Source organism: Pongo pygmaeus, chromosome 12, assembly GCF_028885625.2.
Source record: "Pongo pygmaeus isolate AG05252 chromosome 12, NHGRI_mPonPyg2-v2.0_pri, whole genome shotgun sequence".
In the NCBI taxonomy this organism is placed as follows: Eukaryota; Metazoa; Chordata; class Mammalia; order Primates; family Hominidae; genus Pongo; species Pongo pygmaeus.
In genome coordinates, this window is record NC_072385.2 from 125055526 (window position 1) to 125072158 (window position 16633).

The window sequence follows — 16633 nt, forward strand, 5'->3', positions numbered from 1 at the left end:
ATATTCATTAAACAACTCCCTAGTTTCCCCTCACCCCAACCCCTGGCATTTTGTTTCTGTGAAGTTGACTGTTCTAGATACTTCGTGTAAGTGGAAACCTATAGTGTTTATCTTTTTGTGACTGGTTTAATTTCACTTAGCATATGTTTTCAAGGTTCATTTATGTTTTCACATATGAGGTATGTTATGGGACCTCATAAAAGTCAGAATTTCTTTTCTTGTAAAAGCTGAATAATATTCTATTCATAGTTCTTAATTTCCATGTGATTGAAATTATAACATTTTATTCATGATTTGTGATATTTTTGTACCTAGTTTAGGAAAGTCTTCTGTATGCTGAGATTGTAAGGTTATCTTCCTATATTATCTTTTTAAGAAATAATTTTTCTTTATTTTAAAACAATATTAAATTCACAGAAAAGTTCCAAGTACAATTTAGAGAATGTTTTCCTGAACCATTTGAGAGTAAGTTGCTGACTCACTGCCCCATCACTTCTGGATACTTTTGTGATATTTCCTACAAAAAAGGACATTCTTCTGTGTAATCTCAAAATGACCATCAAAATTAGGAAATTAATAAATTTCTATCATCCAATCTTCAGACTTTTAAGTTTTACCAGTTATCACATCAAGTCCTTTTTAGCAGCAGGGTCCAGTTTGGAATCATAGGTTGCGTTCAGTTCACTTGTCTCTTTAGTCTCCTTAAGTCTGGAACACTCCCTTTATTGAATTGAGAAATATTCCTTCCTCTTCTGTTTTCTGGAAGGGACTGTGTAAAACTGGTATTAATTCTTTTTTAAACATTTGATAGAATTCTCCAGTAAAACCATCTGGGCCTAGAGATGTTTTTTTCTAGATTTTAAATTCCAAAGTGTTTCATTAACAGTTACAGGGCTATTTAAATTATCTATTTCATATTGGGTGATATGAAATAGTAGTTCGAGTTATAGTAGTTTGAGTATGGAATTGGTGCATTTCACCTAAGAAATTTCAATTTTAGCTAATTTGTGTGCAGTTTTATTCTTCCTTACTTCAGATATATTTGTAATGAAAATACAATATGTATTTATGAAAATATGTATTTTACATCTGTATCATATAATTTCATATCTGTATCATATAATTTGGATCAAGCTCTAGATGCAGCCAGGACCTCAGTGGCAGGCTGTATTCTGCACAGATGGGAGTCTCAGTGACGTGTAAAGTCTGTGCCTTTACACACTTCAGAATTTGCTATGCATGAGTCTCTCTGACTGCGGATAGTTGTACTGTGGCTATTCTGTGCACACACCTCATTCTATTTCAATTTTTTTCCATGACTTATTATTCAAAACAGTGTGATACAGTGAAAATCAGATTCACTATGGTCCCTGCCCCCAGGTTGCTTAGAGTCTCTGAGGGGTTATGGAGAAGTAATTAGGAAATTGGGAATCAGAGTGGTTTGTGTTCTGATGAGGAAGGGACAGGTCCTTATGAGAACACAGAGAAGAGGTACCTGTTTTATTCTCCTCTGCATCTCTAGCACCTGGTACAGTACCTGGCATATAGTAGGTTTCTCACTAAATCTTTGTTGAATGAATGAATAAACTCAGAGGTGGGTTGATTGCATGGTCACTTTTGGGGAGATCTTACGTCTGAGCTAAGTTAGTGATATCCACTGGAAGTAGATGGATGGAGGGAATTCTCCCAGGTGGGTGCAACAGTATGCAGCGTCATAGAAGCAAAGAAAGCTTAGCAATCTAAACAGTTGTCTAGAGCTGACATTTGCAAGTGAGGAGTGGTTTCCAAAAGTGATTACAGATGGAAGGCTAAGAAGAAGTTACTCTGACCAAAGTGTATATTGGACAAGGTTTGCGAAGAACTAGAATTGATTTTTATGAATTAGCATTTTTGGTTCTGGCTGTTGTGTTTACCATTGTTAAGTTTAGTTTCTAACATACCTTAAGAATAATGCTTTCCAAATGAATGAGAAATATTTTTTTGTGAAGTGTGGTACAGCTTTCTCCAGGTGTTACCTATTCATCTTACTCAGACTATCTTTGCTCTAAAACAAAACTTTCCTATGCTATAAATATGTCTGTGGTAAATCACGAGTTGACTGCTAATAATGGTGGGTCATACATTAGCGTTTTCATGTGCCAGGTACTGTATTGAGACCCTGCCATTGGTTATCTCACTTAATCTGGACCGCAGCCTGAGAGGAAACCAAACCTGGGCTCGCTCCCACTTTACAGAAGTAACTAAGGATTGGGGAAGTTGAGTGGTGTGTACCCAGCGTCACTTAGGTAAGCCCACTACTCATATTTGGATCTAAGTCTGTCTGTCTTCTTTAACCATTGAGTTTTGTGTGCTCTTTCCAATGTTTCATATGTCTTTTTATTAAATAAAAAAGGCCTGGGATTTAGTTTTGGGTATAGATCTTTAGAAAGTTCATCAGTTAAATATGGAAATAGTTTGTAATGAAATAACATATTAGGACACCCCTAAAGCAAATCACAGAAACCCACTTCAGCTAGCCAACATGGCTGGATACACATAGTCCAACAATAAACACTGTGTTCTTCGTCTCTGTCTCCCTTCCTTTCTGTCCTTCCTGTTTCCCCCTCCCTCTTTATCCCACTGCCCTACCCCCTCTCTCATCCTGCTTTTCTTTGAGTGTTGGCCCATTCACTCCTGTCACAGAAGCAGCTCATTTGAAACCAGCTCCACTTGTGATCCTGGGAAGGGAAAGCATCGTCTTCTCTGAGGCTCTGGCAGAAATGCCCTAGGGAAGACTCTTGTTCCTGGGGCCTGTGGCTGTGACAGGACTTTGTGAAACTACGTGGAATGGGGGCTGTTGGGGGCAACAGCATATCTGTATTTCATCTTGATCAGACATATTTGGTGGCTGAAAGCTATAATTATTATGTAAAGATAATGCACAGTATATTTTAATAGCTTTATCAAGATACAATTCATGTATCATACAACTCACCCATTTAAAGTGTACAATTCAATGGTTTTAATGTACTCAGAGCCATGCAACTATCACTGCTGTCTAACCTGGAACATTTTCATTACAAAAAGAAACCTTGTACCGTTAGCAGTCACTCCCCATTTCCCCAAACCCCTCAGCCCTAAGCAACCACTCGTCTACTTTTGGTCTCTATAGGTTTGCCTGTTTCGTGTAAGTGGAATCATACAATATGTGGTCTTTTGTGTCTGGCTTCTTTCATTATCATAATGTTTTCAAGGTTTATCTATCTTTGCATATCAGTGTGCATTTTTTATTGCCAAATAATATTTCATTATATGGATATACCACATTTTATTTATGCATCTGTTGATGGACATTTAGGGTGTTTTCACATTTTGGCTATTATGAATAATGCTGCTGTGAACATTTTTGTAGAAGTTTTTGTGTAGATTTAAGTTTTCAGTTATCTTGTGTATATACCTAGGAGTGGAATTGCTGGATCATATGATAACCATGTCTCACATTTTGAGGAACTGTTTTCCAAAGTGGCTGTACCATTTTATATTCCCATCAGCAGTGTGTGTGAGTTCCAGTTTCTCCACATTCTTGTCAACACTTACGATCTTTTTGATTATAGCATCTTGGTGGATGTCAAGTGGTATAGTGCGTAATATTTTATAAAAAGGTTTTTTTGTGTTTTGAACAGTTGCCTGTTTACTTGTTTTTTTGCCTTGTATTGGACCTCTCCCAGTGCCTCTGAACCTTTTCCACCTCAGTCCAGGTGGCCAGGTAGGCAGACCATGTCACGCAAAGGATCAGAAGTGCATGTTTGCTTGTTTTTCTTCTTCTTTATAAACTTCATAATCTACAAGTGCAGATAGGGATTATTCTTATTTTCATATTAAGAAACTATGGTATAAAGAGGTTGTAAATGCCAGAGGTTATTTGGTCAGGGCTGGAACAGGGATTTGTCTTTAGGGTTGATTGGGTGGTGTTGAGTTGCTTGCCTCGGATCCACTGTTGTCAGCCTGCTGTGATGTGGTAGGTGCATTCCTGTGGCACATTCCCACTGTGTTCACTGTGTTATATGTAGTTCCTACAACCTAGTTGCATCTCTACTGCTTTTTTTCTTAGAAATGTGAGGGCAAGAGTAATGTTTTAGGAATAATCTTTATTAAATTGTTCACAAACTTGACTACTTTAATTTTCATTAGTATAAATTACTTGCAGCATACCAAAACTGAGCTGCTTTTCTATGATTCACAATTGCTGCCTTTGACTACTTAATTATGGTGACCTTTATCAGCTGTGTAGGGCTATTTACCATTCACCTTGGGGTTGGTATAAAATGTGATATTCTGGCAGTCCATAGTCTGGGATGCACAGATGGTTTTCCATCTGCGGCTTTCTCCCTAGCCCTAAAGAGACACTATTGTTAGGCGTATTAGTAGTGGAGTCTGCGTATCGGTACTCCATGTTGCGTCTTGCGTTGTCAGCACAACATGAAAGAATCTTTGTCGATCACACCTTATGCAAGAATCTATGTTGATCTCTTGCTATCGATTTGCCACATGTCGCTGTATAGTTTGGAAGTAAAAAACTTGTGATTTAGAATTGCTGTTAAACTCATGCTTAATATTATAATGGCATCAAGCAATAGCAAGAAGAGATTACACATATTGGCAGTACCCCCTAAATTTGGAATAATACAGTGATCTGCATAAAATAAAAGGAAACATGAGCTTGCAAGTATCTTAATAACACATACTTGTTAAGCTGATAATGTGGTGGGACTAGGTGCTGGGGGATACAATGAACAAAACAGATAAGAATCACAGTCCTTATAAAATGTACATCCCAGTGATTATTTTAACGATTTCCTAGAAAATCATTCATCGTGTGTGACAATGAGCCAAAATAATCTATTGCGATTTTCTTTGGTAGCAATGTCTGGAAACTTTAAAATTCTAAAAAAGAAAAATAAATTAAAAATGCCTAAATTGGTTCATTTAGATAGTGTATTATGTAAGTGATTATTGGTTAAATATCCCAAAGGCAAGATACCACCGATCCCAATCTAACCATTAAAAGTTAGTACTTTTTATATTGACCTGATCCTTCTTGAAAAGTGTACTATTTCAGTGGGAAGCAATATAATTTCGAAATGAAATCAACATATCTATAAGTTGATAAGCTGACATTGTATCTAATGGAAATCTGATGATAATGAGGCAGGCCAGTAGAGGTGTTTTTTTTGTTCTTTAGAAGCATAATTTGAAGACTTGAAAATTAGTAGGACTGTTGAAATTGACCTTTATTTTTAAATAACAGATAGGTAGTGTGCTGATGTTGTAAAAAGGTCTGAGGAAAGCACATCTCACACATAAGTGTGGAAACCCAGTCATCACACTTAGGAATTAAAAAAGGATTCAAAATAGACCCCTGCCTCTCCCCCGACCTTTTTTTTAAGATGGGTGCTTTTTTAATTTTTGTTTTACTTTAAGTTCTGGGATACAAGTGCAGAATGTGCAGGTTTGTTACATAGGTATACGTGTGCCATGGTAGTTTGCTGCACCTGTCAACCCATCATTTAGGTTTTAGGCCCCAGTGCATTAGCTATTTGTCCTAATGCTCTCTCTCCCCTCACTTCCCACCTGCTGACTGGCCCCAGTGTGTGTTGCTCTCCTCCCTGTGTCTATGTGTTGCTCTCCTCCCTGTGTCTATGTGTTCTTATTGCTCAACTCAGGTGGATGCCTTTTACCCTATAGTACCTAGGCACTTGGAGAGGAATACTTTCAAGTTAAATTAGGAAAGGATCACAATTCTTATTTGGGCTAATGCTTCTGATGGTCATAGTGGGAATGAATGAGTGAATAGATAAATTTTATTAGCAAATATAATAAATAAGTAAAATTGTTTACAAGATAATTTTATATAATGAAAAATACCATAAAGCCAGTAACATGGGGTCCATGACAAGTGATTGGGGATGGTTCTTTAGATTGTAAGGTCTGTGAAGCTTTGGAAGATGTTATTTGGGTTGTGAATGGTGAAACATCTGTGTGCATTCCATGTGTGGAGGTGGGGAAGTGTCAGCTTTGGGGTGGAAGTGAGTTGAGTGTGTTGGAGACGGTCAATATATTGGAATATAGCCAGTGAGAGAAACAGTGCGAGATGAGGCTGGAGAGGTGCAAGGGGCCTTGGTCTTTCAGGGCAGAATAAGGAGTGGAGATTTTATTTTAATCATGGCAGTCTGTAGAGTGTTTTAGGGTCTGGGAATTGGTGGCCTCATGTCTGTGGCTGCTGTGTAGGGACTGACTGGTAGAGGCAGGAGAGGAAATGGGGACCTTAAAGAGCTGTTGTTCAGAGAAGAAGCCATCACAGCTGTGGAGGCAGAGTCCGGGCCAGCTTTGTGATGTGCGTTGAAGATTGAGCTGAGGAACTGAAGCGTGGATTCCTTGTGGAGGGCAGGAGATGAGCAGTCAGGGGTTGATTGCTAGGTTTTGGTCGAAGTGTGATGGTGCAGTTACTCAGATGGGTCAACTTGGAGGAGAAGTTGGTGGTGAGGGGAATCAGCAGTTCCCTTTTGGCCACAGTAAATTTTAGATACTCATTAGATATTCAAGTGAGGTAGTTTAATGGACAGCCGAATAAATGTCTGAAGTTCATTGGAGAGGTCAAGACTAAAATGACAGGAAGGTGTCAGCAACATAGAGCTCACTTCAGAGCCATATAGGACTGGATGAACTCCCCATTAGGGAGTGGGCTCTGCAGTTTACTTCCTTAAACTGAGAAAGTTGGACAGGATGGTCTTTAAGGTCCCCTTTTTTCCAAAAATTAGATGTTCATCGAGTTCTAAGAGCCTTTGTAAGAAACTTGAAGTGATAAGAATTTTCTCTAAAATGCTCTAGCTTCTTTTAAGCCATTAAAAGGATGAATGGGGAAGAAATACAGACATTTCAGTATTCCACATCTGTATTCATTCCACAGTTGCTTGTCCACAAAGTGTGATATGTAACTTCAATGAAATACCCTTCTGAGAGGGAAAGTAATCTCAATCACATTGCAAGGTTTTTAGTTGAACCCAGTGGTGGTCAATATGAACTTATTTTTATTAAAAAAAAGTTTAAACAGCTTTATTGAGGTATAAGTGACACCAAAGCTGTACATACTAAAAGTGTAAAATTTGGTGTTTTGACATAGGTATCCACCCATAAGGCTGTCACCAGAATAAAGATGATAGACATATCTGACACCCCAACAGTTTCCTTGTGCCCTTCAGTACCGTCTCCCTCCTGCGTCTCCCCAGACAACCACTGATAAGCTTTTTGTCACTGCAGATTAGTTTGGGTTTTCTAGAAATTTATATAAATAGAATCATACAGTAGGCACTCTTCTCTCTTTCTGGCTTCTTGGACTCCACATAATTATTTTGAGATTCATCCATGCTGTTGTCTGTGTCAATAGTTCATTCCTTTTTATTGCTAAGTAAGTAATATCCTATTGTATGACTATACCAGATTCACTTGTGCAGTCATTATGAAGTTAGACTACTTTCTTTTTCCCTTCAGCAGGTCTTCTGATTTGCTGGTATTATTTGTAACCACCTAAGAGATTAAACATGTCAGTGTGCACACACAGGGAGACACACTCTGAACATGCTTTATGGAAGGGCTTCCTTGTTCTGGTATTCATCCACCTTCTTCCTGTTCAGGGATGGACTGCTTGGCTTCTCATTTGTCAGAGCAAGCTTGACAGTGTTTGGAGAGGAAGCAGGTCCGTCCTTTCTGTGCGTCTGTGTTCTGTGTGATGCTTTGGGATGTGTGTATGTTGTTGAGCCTTACTTATTTTTTTATCCGGCTTGTATTTATTTCAGTGGGTCGCCTACTGAAGCTTCATAGTTTAACCCTTCCTTAGGCTTCATAGTTAAGCAGTTGTGGATGCAGTTAATCTAGTACCTTTTAATTTCATAGGAGAGTGTAAATAAATTCCTTCTCTGTTCATAGGAATTTTTTATAGTTGGTTAAGACAGAGATCAAAATGAGACAAGCACTCATTATTAGCCTGGTAGGTAGGTGCCTACCTTTAATCTCTGTGGTGCCTTGATTAAATCGCTCGCTTTCTGCTTCTGTTTCCGTGCATTTGGGAAAACTTACTGCTTTTTGGTTTGTATGGATGGTCTGAGAATATATTTAGGGATTTGTGAGTTAATCAACCTTTGGGAGTCTGGCTGTTTTTAACAACATATGGATGTCTGGGCTGTAGATTGGCAGTTCTCTGTGCTGTTGTCTGGGGAGGAAGAGGAGAGGACGTTGTGTCTGATGTACAGGCTTGTCCTGCGGAACAGGGCTTCTTGCTGGCTGAACCCAGTGTATTTGGTGTAGGTGGGATTAGAATGGGCAGTGGCCATGTAATTCAGGAGATAAGAAAGAGTCTTAAGAGAGGGATGCCAAATAAATCTCTCTACTTTGTGTTCTCATGATGCTATTTCTCTGCCTAACATAAGACTTAGTGGCCATCATTTTTTTTTTTTTTTTTTTTGGTATTGTTCATTTAATTGTCTTCTTTTACTGGCCTGTAAGTTTTGTGAGTGTGGGGACAACCATGGCTGTGGTGTTCATCCATTGTACCTATACAAGTGTTTACAGAATGTTGATAGAATGTGTCCTTATGCTTCTTGTATTTATTTTAGATTTGTGGTTATAAAGTTTCTAATTGTAGCAATTAATGTTTCCCTTTAGGAAAGATGGAAGATAAATATGAGCTGTTTTATTAGTTTGCTCCCCTTGATTTTAAGCAAACTCTTGAGGCATGATTCTTGCCCCCACCCCCTCATCCCAATTTTCCTTTCAGTGAATGAAAGGCACAGATGGAGCCACGCCTTCCACTCAGGGATTGGTAGGAATGCATAGATGAATAAAATTTGTTCCCAAGCCATCAGAAGCTCACAATCAAAAAGGAAAGTCAGACTCACAGGCCAGTAAGTGACGGTTTAATATAAGCACGTACAGAAATTACTTTAAAAGTATTTTGGGATCCCAAAAAGTATGAATAAAGGTTCTGCTTTCTAGATTGAAGAGGTGGGTAGAAGTGACCCCATTAAGTAAAATAGGAGATCCAGGAGGAAACGAGGCAGATTTGGTAAGACGGTGGCATTGGTCAGGTACAGGTGTAGTAAATCAGTTTTTGGACGTTTTCAGTTTGAATTTTGTGCAGAGTGTTATTCTTTCTAGATAATCTGTAGATTTTTGTGTTGGTTTATAAAAAGTACTTTCCCCAGTGGGTAGCTTTGAATTCATCTTCATTATTTGTGAGGAGGCTATACTTTTTGGATTAGATATTCTCCATTACCTTGCCAAAGTTGGCTCTAAGTAGTAGAGCCAACTTTCTGCTTACATTATGCTTGGAAAAAGTGTTTTTTCTGTGGCAATGGCCTAAAAATGTTTGAAAATGCTTGCATCCTTTAAGGTATGGTTGCCACTGCATAAAATTTAGTGGGATGAAGCTAGCAGATTCAGTATAGGGAGATGAGGTAATTACTATCTTAAATTCTGGTGCTTAGCTTCTTGTTTGGAAGTTTGAAAGCAAGCATGTATTATTTTAAAAAATCATCTATTTGGGAGTAGATAATAAATGCCTATGTTGCAAAATATCAAGGGAGATAGGTACATAATGAAAAATAAGTCTCCCTTTTACCCCATCCTCCACCCTGAGGGGCTGCCATTGTTCCCAGTTACTGGGTATCCTTCCAGAGATATTCCGTGGGAGACGTCTGTTACCTCTTGGAAATACAGAGATAGCGTGCTTTCCGAATTGGTTAATTCAGTGGCTCAGCAACCTCATCAAGGCCTGGGTTCTTTAATCTTTCTGTTCTGCTTTCTTATTTATTTCTCTTAGGCTGCCCGCCACATGTTTCCCAGGTGCCTTTCCCCTTCTGTGTGTCTCACGTACATGGCAAAGTCCATAGGCGAAAAGCGAGTATTTTTGTTGTATCCCTTTTTAAGAATGAGGAAGACTTTCCCAGTAATCCCTAGCCATATTTCTCATTGAACAGAATTGCAGCACAGTTACAGTCCCAGAATTAGTTGTTGGTGATGATTGGCTGAGACCAGTCACTGTTCATCCCATGAGACTAGTGAAGAGTCTAGCTTTTCTTAAAACACATGGCTGCCTGGTCTGGTTACTGAACAAAATCTGGGTTCTCTTAGCAAGGAGAAAGATTACTGCTATGGGGTATCTAAAATATCATTTCATCTTAGTACTTGGTACTTGATACAGGGCTGCCTCATTCTTTGTGATGGCTAGAGAGCATTCATTCCCCTCACTTCATGTACCATGCTTTAGTAGTCTCTGTCTTTTCCAATTTTTATATTATCACTGTGCTGCAGTACATGTTTATAAATGTAAATACATCATCTTCCCTATTTCCAAATTGTTCCCTATTAACGTTATGTCAGTATATATTAAATACTTCCACCAACAATGTTTAGTGTGCCTGTTTCCTTATACACTTGACAGTACAGAATACTGCTGAAGTCCATCTGGTAGGTGAAAATGTTATTTTACTCTGATTTCAATTTCCGTTTCTTGTATTATAGGGTTTGGGCATCTTTTCTTAGGAATGAATCATTTGTGATTCTTTTTCTGAGACCTGACTGTGCCTATGCTCTGCCTACTTTTGTATTATACTGTTTTTATTATTGATATGTAGGAGTTATAGATAAAGAAATTAGCTCTTGGTGATATGACTTATACTATTGCATTTTTTTAACTTGAGTTACTTTTATTTATTTATTTATTTATTTTTATTATACTTTAAGTTCTAGGGTACATGTGCACAATGTGCAGGTTTGTTACATATGTATACATGTGCCATGTCGGTGTGCTGCACCCATTAACTTGGCATTTATGTTAGGTATATCTCCTAATGCTATCCCTTCGCCCTCCCCCCACCCCACGACAGGCCCCAGTGTGTGATGTTCCCTTTCCTCTGTCCAAGTGTTCTCATTGTTCAATTCCCACCTGTGAATGAGAACATGTGGTGTTTGGTTTTTTGTCCCTGCGATAGTTTGCTGAGAATGATGGTTTCCAGCTTCATTCATGTCCCTTCAAAGGACATGAACTCATCCTTTTTTATGGCTGCATAGTATTCCATGGTGTATATATGCCACATTTTCTTAATCCAGTCTATCATTGATGGACATTTGGGTTGGTTCCAAGTCTTTGCTATTGTGAATAGTGCCGCAATAAACATATATGTGTATGTATCTTTATAGCAGCATGATTTATAATCCTTTGGGTATATACCCAGTAATGGGATGGCTGGGTCAAATGGTATTTCTAGTTCTAGATCCTTGAGGAATTGTCACATTGTCTTCCACAATGGTTGAACCAGTTTACAGTCCCATCAACAGTGTAAAAGTGTTCTTGTTTCTCCACATCCTCTCCAGCACCTGTTGTTTCCTGACTTTTTAATGATCGCCATTCTAACTGGTGTGAGGTGGTATCTCATTGTGGTTTTGATTTCCATTTCTCTGATGGCCAGTGATGATGAGCATTTTTTCATGTGTCCATTGGCTGCATAAATGTCTTCTTTTGAGGAGTGTCTGTTCATATCCTTTGCCCACTTTTTGATGGGGTTTGTTTTTTTCTTGTAAATTTGTTTGAGTTCTTTGAAGATTCTGGATATTAGCCCTTTGTCAGATGAGTAGATTGCAAAAATTTTCTCCCATTCTGTAGGTTGCCTGTTCACTCTGATGGTAGTTTCTTTTGCTGTGCAGAAGCTCTTTAGTTTAATTAGATCCCATTTGTCAATTTTGGCTTTTGTTGCTATGGCTTTTGGTGTTTTAGACATGAAGTCCTTGCCCATGCCTATGTCCTGAATGGTATTGCCTAGGTTTTCTTCTAGCATTTTAGGTCTAACATTTAAATCTTTAATCCATCTTGAATTAATTTTTATATAAGGTATAAGGAAGGGATCCAGTTTCAGCTTTCTACATATGGCTAGCCAGTTTTCCCAGCACCATTTATTAAATAGGGAATCCTTTCCCCATTTCTTGTTTTTGTCAGGCTTGTCAAAGATCAGATGGTCGTAGTTGTGTGGTATTATTTCTGAGGGCTCTGTTCTGTTCCATTGGTCTATATCTCTGTTTTGGTACCAGAACCATGCTGTTTTGGTTACTGTAGCCTTGTAGTATAGTTTGAAGTCAGGTAGCATGATGCCTCCAGCTTTGTTCTTTTGGCTTAGGATTGTCTTGGCAATGCGGGCTCTTTTTTGGTTCCATATGAACTTTAAAGTAGTTTTTTCCAGTTCTGTGAAGAAAGTCATTGGTAGCTTGATGGGGATGGCATTGAATCTATAAATTACCTTGGGCAGTATGGCCATTTTCACAATATTGATTCTTCCTATCCATGAGCATGGAATGTTCTTCCATTTGTTTGTGTCCTCTTTTATTTTGTTGAGCAGTGGTTTGTAGTTCTCCTTGAAGCCTCCTTGGGAGGCTGAGGCAGGAGAATCACTTGAACCTGGGAGGCAGAGGTTACAGTGAGCTGAGATCGTGCCACTGCACTCTAGCCTGGGCAACAAGAGCAAAACTCTGTCTCAAAAAAAAAAAAAAATTAGTTTCTTTTTGTGATTTGTGTGTTAGTTTCTTCTTGTGACTTGTGTGTTAGTTTCTTCCCTCCCTGTGCACACCCCCCTCAATTTTTTTTTTTTTTTTTTGAGAAAGGCTCTCCCTCTGTCACCTAGGCTGGAATGCAGTGGCGTGATCACAGCTCCTTCACATCCCTTGTAAGTTGGATTCCTAGGTATTTTATTCTCTTTGAAGCAATTGTGAATGGGAGTTCACTCATGATTTGGCTCTCTGTTTGTCTGTTATTGGTGTATAGGAATGCTTGTGATTTTTGCACATTGATTTTGTATCCTGAGACTTTGCTGAAGTTGCTTATCAGCTTAAGGAGATTTTGGGCTGAGATGATGGGGTTTTCTAAATATACAATTATGTCATCTGCAAACAGGGACAATTTGACTTCCTCTTTTCCTAATCGAATACCCTTTATTTCTTTCTCCTGCCTGATTGTCCTGGCCAGAACTTCCAACACTATGTGGAATAGGAGTGGTGAGAGAGGGCATCCCTGTCTTGTGCCAGTTTTCAAAGGGAATGCTTCCAGTTTTTGCCCATTCGGTATGATATTGGCTGTGGGTTTGTCATAAATAGCTGTTATTATTTTGAGATACGCCCCATCAATACCTAATTTATTGAGAGTTTTTAGCATGAAGGGCTGTTGAATTTTGTCAAAGGCCTTTTCTGCATCTATTGAGATAATCATGTGGTTTTTGTCTTTGGTTCTGTTTATATGCTGGATTACGTTTATTGATTTGCATATGTTGAACCAGCCTTGCATCCCAGGGATGAAACCCACTTGATCATGGTGGATAAGCTTTTTGATGTGCTGCTGGATTTGGTTTGCCAGTATTTTATTGAGGATTTTTGCATCGATGTTCATCAGGGATATTGGTCTAAAATTCTCTTTTTTTGTTGTGTCTCTGCCAGGCTTTGGTATCAGAATGATGCTGGCCTCATAAAATGAGTTAGGGAGGATTCCCTCTTTTTCTATTGATTGGAATAATTTCAGAAGGAATGGTACCAGCTCCTCCTTGTACCTCTGGTAGAATTCAGCTGTGAATCTGTCTGGTCCTGGACTTTTTTTGGTTGGTAGGCTATTAATTATTGCCTCAATTTCAGAGCCTGTTATTGGTCTATTCAGGGATTCAACTTCTTCCTGGTTTAGTCTTGGGAGGGTGTATGTGTCCAGGAATTTATCCATTTCTTCTAGATTTTCTAGTTTATTTGTGTAGAGGTGTTTATAGTATTCTCTGATGGTAGTTTGTATTTCTGTGGGATCGGTGGTGATATCCCCTTTATCATTTTTTATTGCGTCTATTTGATTCTTCTCTCTTTTCTTCTTTATTAGTCTTGCTAGTGGTCTATCAATTTTGTTGATCTTTCAAAAAACCAGCTCCCAGATTCATTGATTTTTTGAAGGGTTTTTTGTGTCTCTAACTCCTTCAGTTCTGCTCTGATCTTAGTTATTTCTTGCCTTCTGCTAGCTTTTGAATGTGTTTGCTCTTGCTTCTCTAGTTTTTTCAATTGTGATTTTAGGGTGTCAATTTTAGATCTTTCCTGCTTTCTCCTGTGGGCATTTAGTGCTATAAATTTCCTTCTGCACACTGCTTTAAATGTGTCCCAGAGATTCTGGTACGTTGTGTCTTTGTTCTCATTGGTTTCAAAGAACATCTTTATTTCTGCCTTCATTTCGTTATGTATCCAGTAGTCATTCAGGAGCAGGTTGTTCAGTTTCCATGTAGTTGAGCGGTTTTGAGTGAGTTTCTTAATCCTGAGTTCTAGTGTGATTGCACTGTGGTCTGAGAGACAGTTTGTAATAATTTCTGTTGTTTTACATTTCCTGAGGAGTGCTTTACTTCCAACTATGTGGTCAATTTTGGAATAAGTGCAATGTGGTGCTGAGAAGAATGTATATTCTGTTGATTTGGGGTGGAGAGTTCTGTAGATGTCTATTAGGTCCGCTTGGTGCAGAGCTGAGTTCAATTCCTGGATATCCTTGTTAACTTTCTGTCTTGTTGATCTGTCTAATGTTGACAGTGGGGTGTTAAAAGTTTCCCATTATTATTGTGTGGGAGTCCAAGTCTCTTTGTAGGTCTCTAAGAATTTGCTTTATGAACTTGGGTGCTCTTGTATTGGGTGCATATATATTTAGGATAGTTAGCTCTTCTTGTTGAAGTGATCCCTTTACCATTATGTAATGGCCTTCTTTGTCTCTTTTGGTCTTTCTTGGTTTAAAGTCTGTTTCATCAGAGACTAGGATTGCAACCCCTGCCTTTTTTTGTTTTCCATTTGCTTGGTAGATCTTCCTCTATACCTTTATTTTGAGCCTATGTGTGTCTCTGCATGTGAGATGGGTCTCCTGAATACAACACACTGATGGGTCTTGACTCTTTATCCAGTTTGCCAGTCTATATCTTTTAATTGGAGCATTAGCTCATTTACATTTAAGGTTAATATTGTTATGTGTGAATTTAATCCTGTCATTATGATGTTAGCTGGTTATTTTGCTCGTTAGTTGATGCAGTTGCTTCCTAGTCTTGATGGTCTTTACAATTTGGCATGTTTTTGCAGTGTTTGGCATGTTTTTGCTGGTACTGGTTGTTCCTTTCCATGTTTAGTGCTTCCTTCAGGAGCTCTTGTAGGGCAGGCCTGGTGGTGACAAAATCTCTCAGCATTTGCTTGTCTGTAAAGGATTTTATTTCTCCCTCACTTATGAAGCTTAGTTTGGCTGGATATGAAATTCTGGGCTGAAAATTATTTTCTTTAAAAATGTTGAATATTGGTCCCCACTCTCTTCTGGCTTGTAGAGTTTCTGCCAAGAGATCAGCTGTTAGTCTGATGGGCTTCCCTTTGTGGGTAACCCGACCTTTCTCTCTGGCTGCTCTTAACATTTTTTCCTTCATTTCAACTTTGGTGAATCTGACAATTATGTGTCTTGGAGTTGGTCTTCTCAAAGAGTGGCGTTCTCTGTATTTCCGAATTTGAATGTTGGCCTCCCTTGCTAGGTTGGGGAAGTTCTCCTGGATAATATCCTGCAGAGTGTTTTCCAACTTGGTTCCATTCTCCCCATCACTTTCAGGTACACCAATCAGATGTAGATTTGGTCTTTTCACATAGTCCCATATTTCTCGGAGGCTTTGTTCGTTTCTTTTTACTGTTTTCTCTAAACTTCTCTTCTCGCTTCATTTCATTCATTTGATCTTCAATCACTGATACCCTTTCTTCCAGTTGATCGAATCAGCTACTGAAGCTTGTGTATTCATCATGTAGTTCTCATGCCATGGTTTTCAGCTGCATCAGGTCATTTAAGGACTTCTCTACACTGGTTATTCTAGTTAGCCATTCGTCTAATCTTTTTTCAAGGTTTTTAGCTTCTTTGTGATGGGTTTGAACTTCCTCCTTTAGCTCAGAGAAGTTTGATTGTCTGAAGCCTTCTTCTCTCAACTCGTCAAAGTCATTCTCCGTCCAGCTTTGTTCCGTTGCTGGCGAGGAGCTGCGTTCCTTTGGAGGGGGAGAGGCGCTCTGATTTTTAGAATTTTCAGCTTTTCTGCTCTGTTTTTTCGCCATCTTTGTGGTTTTATCTACCTTTGGTCTTTGATGATGGTGACGTACAGATGGGGTTTTGATGTGGATGTCCTTTCTGTTTGTTAGTTTTCCTTCTAACAGTCAGGACGCTCAGCTGCAAGTCTGTTGGAGTTTGCTGGAGGTCAACTCCAGACCCTGTTTTCCTGGGTATCAGCAGTGGAGGCTGCAGAACAGCGAATATTGCTGAACAGCAAATGTTGCTGCCTGATCGTTCCTCTGGAAGCTTCATCTCAGAGGGGTACCCGGCCATGTGAGGTGTCAGTCTGCCCCTCTTGGAGGGTTTCTCCCAGTTAGGCTTCTTGGGGGTCAGGGACCCACTTGAGGAGGCAGTCTGTCTGTTCTCAGATCTTAAACTCCATGCTGGAAGAACTACTACTCTCTTCAGAGCTTAGTTGGAAATGCAGAAATCACCCATCTTCTGCGTTGCTCATGCTGGGAGCTGTAGACTGGAGCTGTTCCTATTCGG

At 39.1% G+C, this 16633-nt stretch overlaps 1 protein-coding gene and 1 non-coding gene across 5 annotated transcripts in view; one reads left to right on the forward strand and one right to left on the reverse strand.

Moving 5' to 3' along the window:
* MBOAT2 (membrane bound O-acyltransferase domain containing 2) overlaps nucleotides 1-16633 on the forward strand; it is a 144699-nt gene that overhangs the window by 19015 nt on the left and 109051 nt on the right. Inside the window, exon 1 of one of the 4 annotated variants that reach the window (XM_054474578.2) lies at nucleotides 2267-2285. The exons of the other annotated variants lie outside the window; for them this stretch is intronic. The gene's annotated coding sequence lies outside the window, so the exon portion shown is untranslated. Of the gene's footprint in view, nucleotides 1-2266; nucleotides 2286-16633 lie in introns of those variants that run through there. 4 annotated transcript variants of the gene reach the window in all.
* On the reverse strand, nucleotides 5282-5385 carry LOC129030997 (small nucleolar RNA U13). Its single transcript, XR_008500886.1, has one exon. It is a non-coding gene; the product is annotated as a small nucleolar RNA U13 (small nucleolar RNA).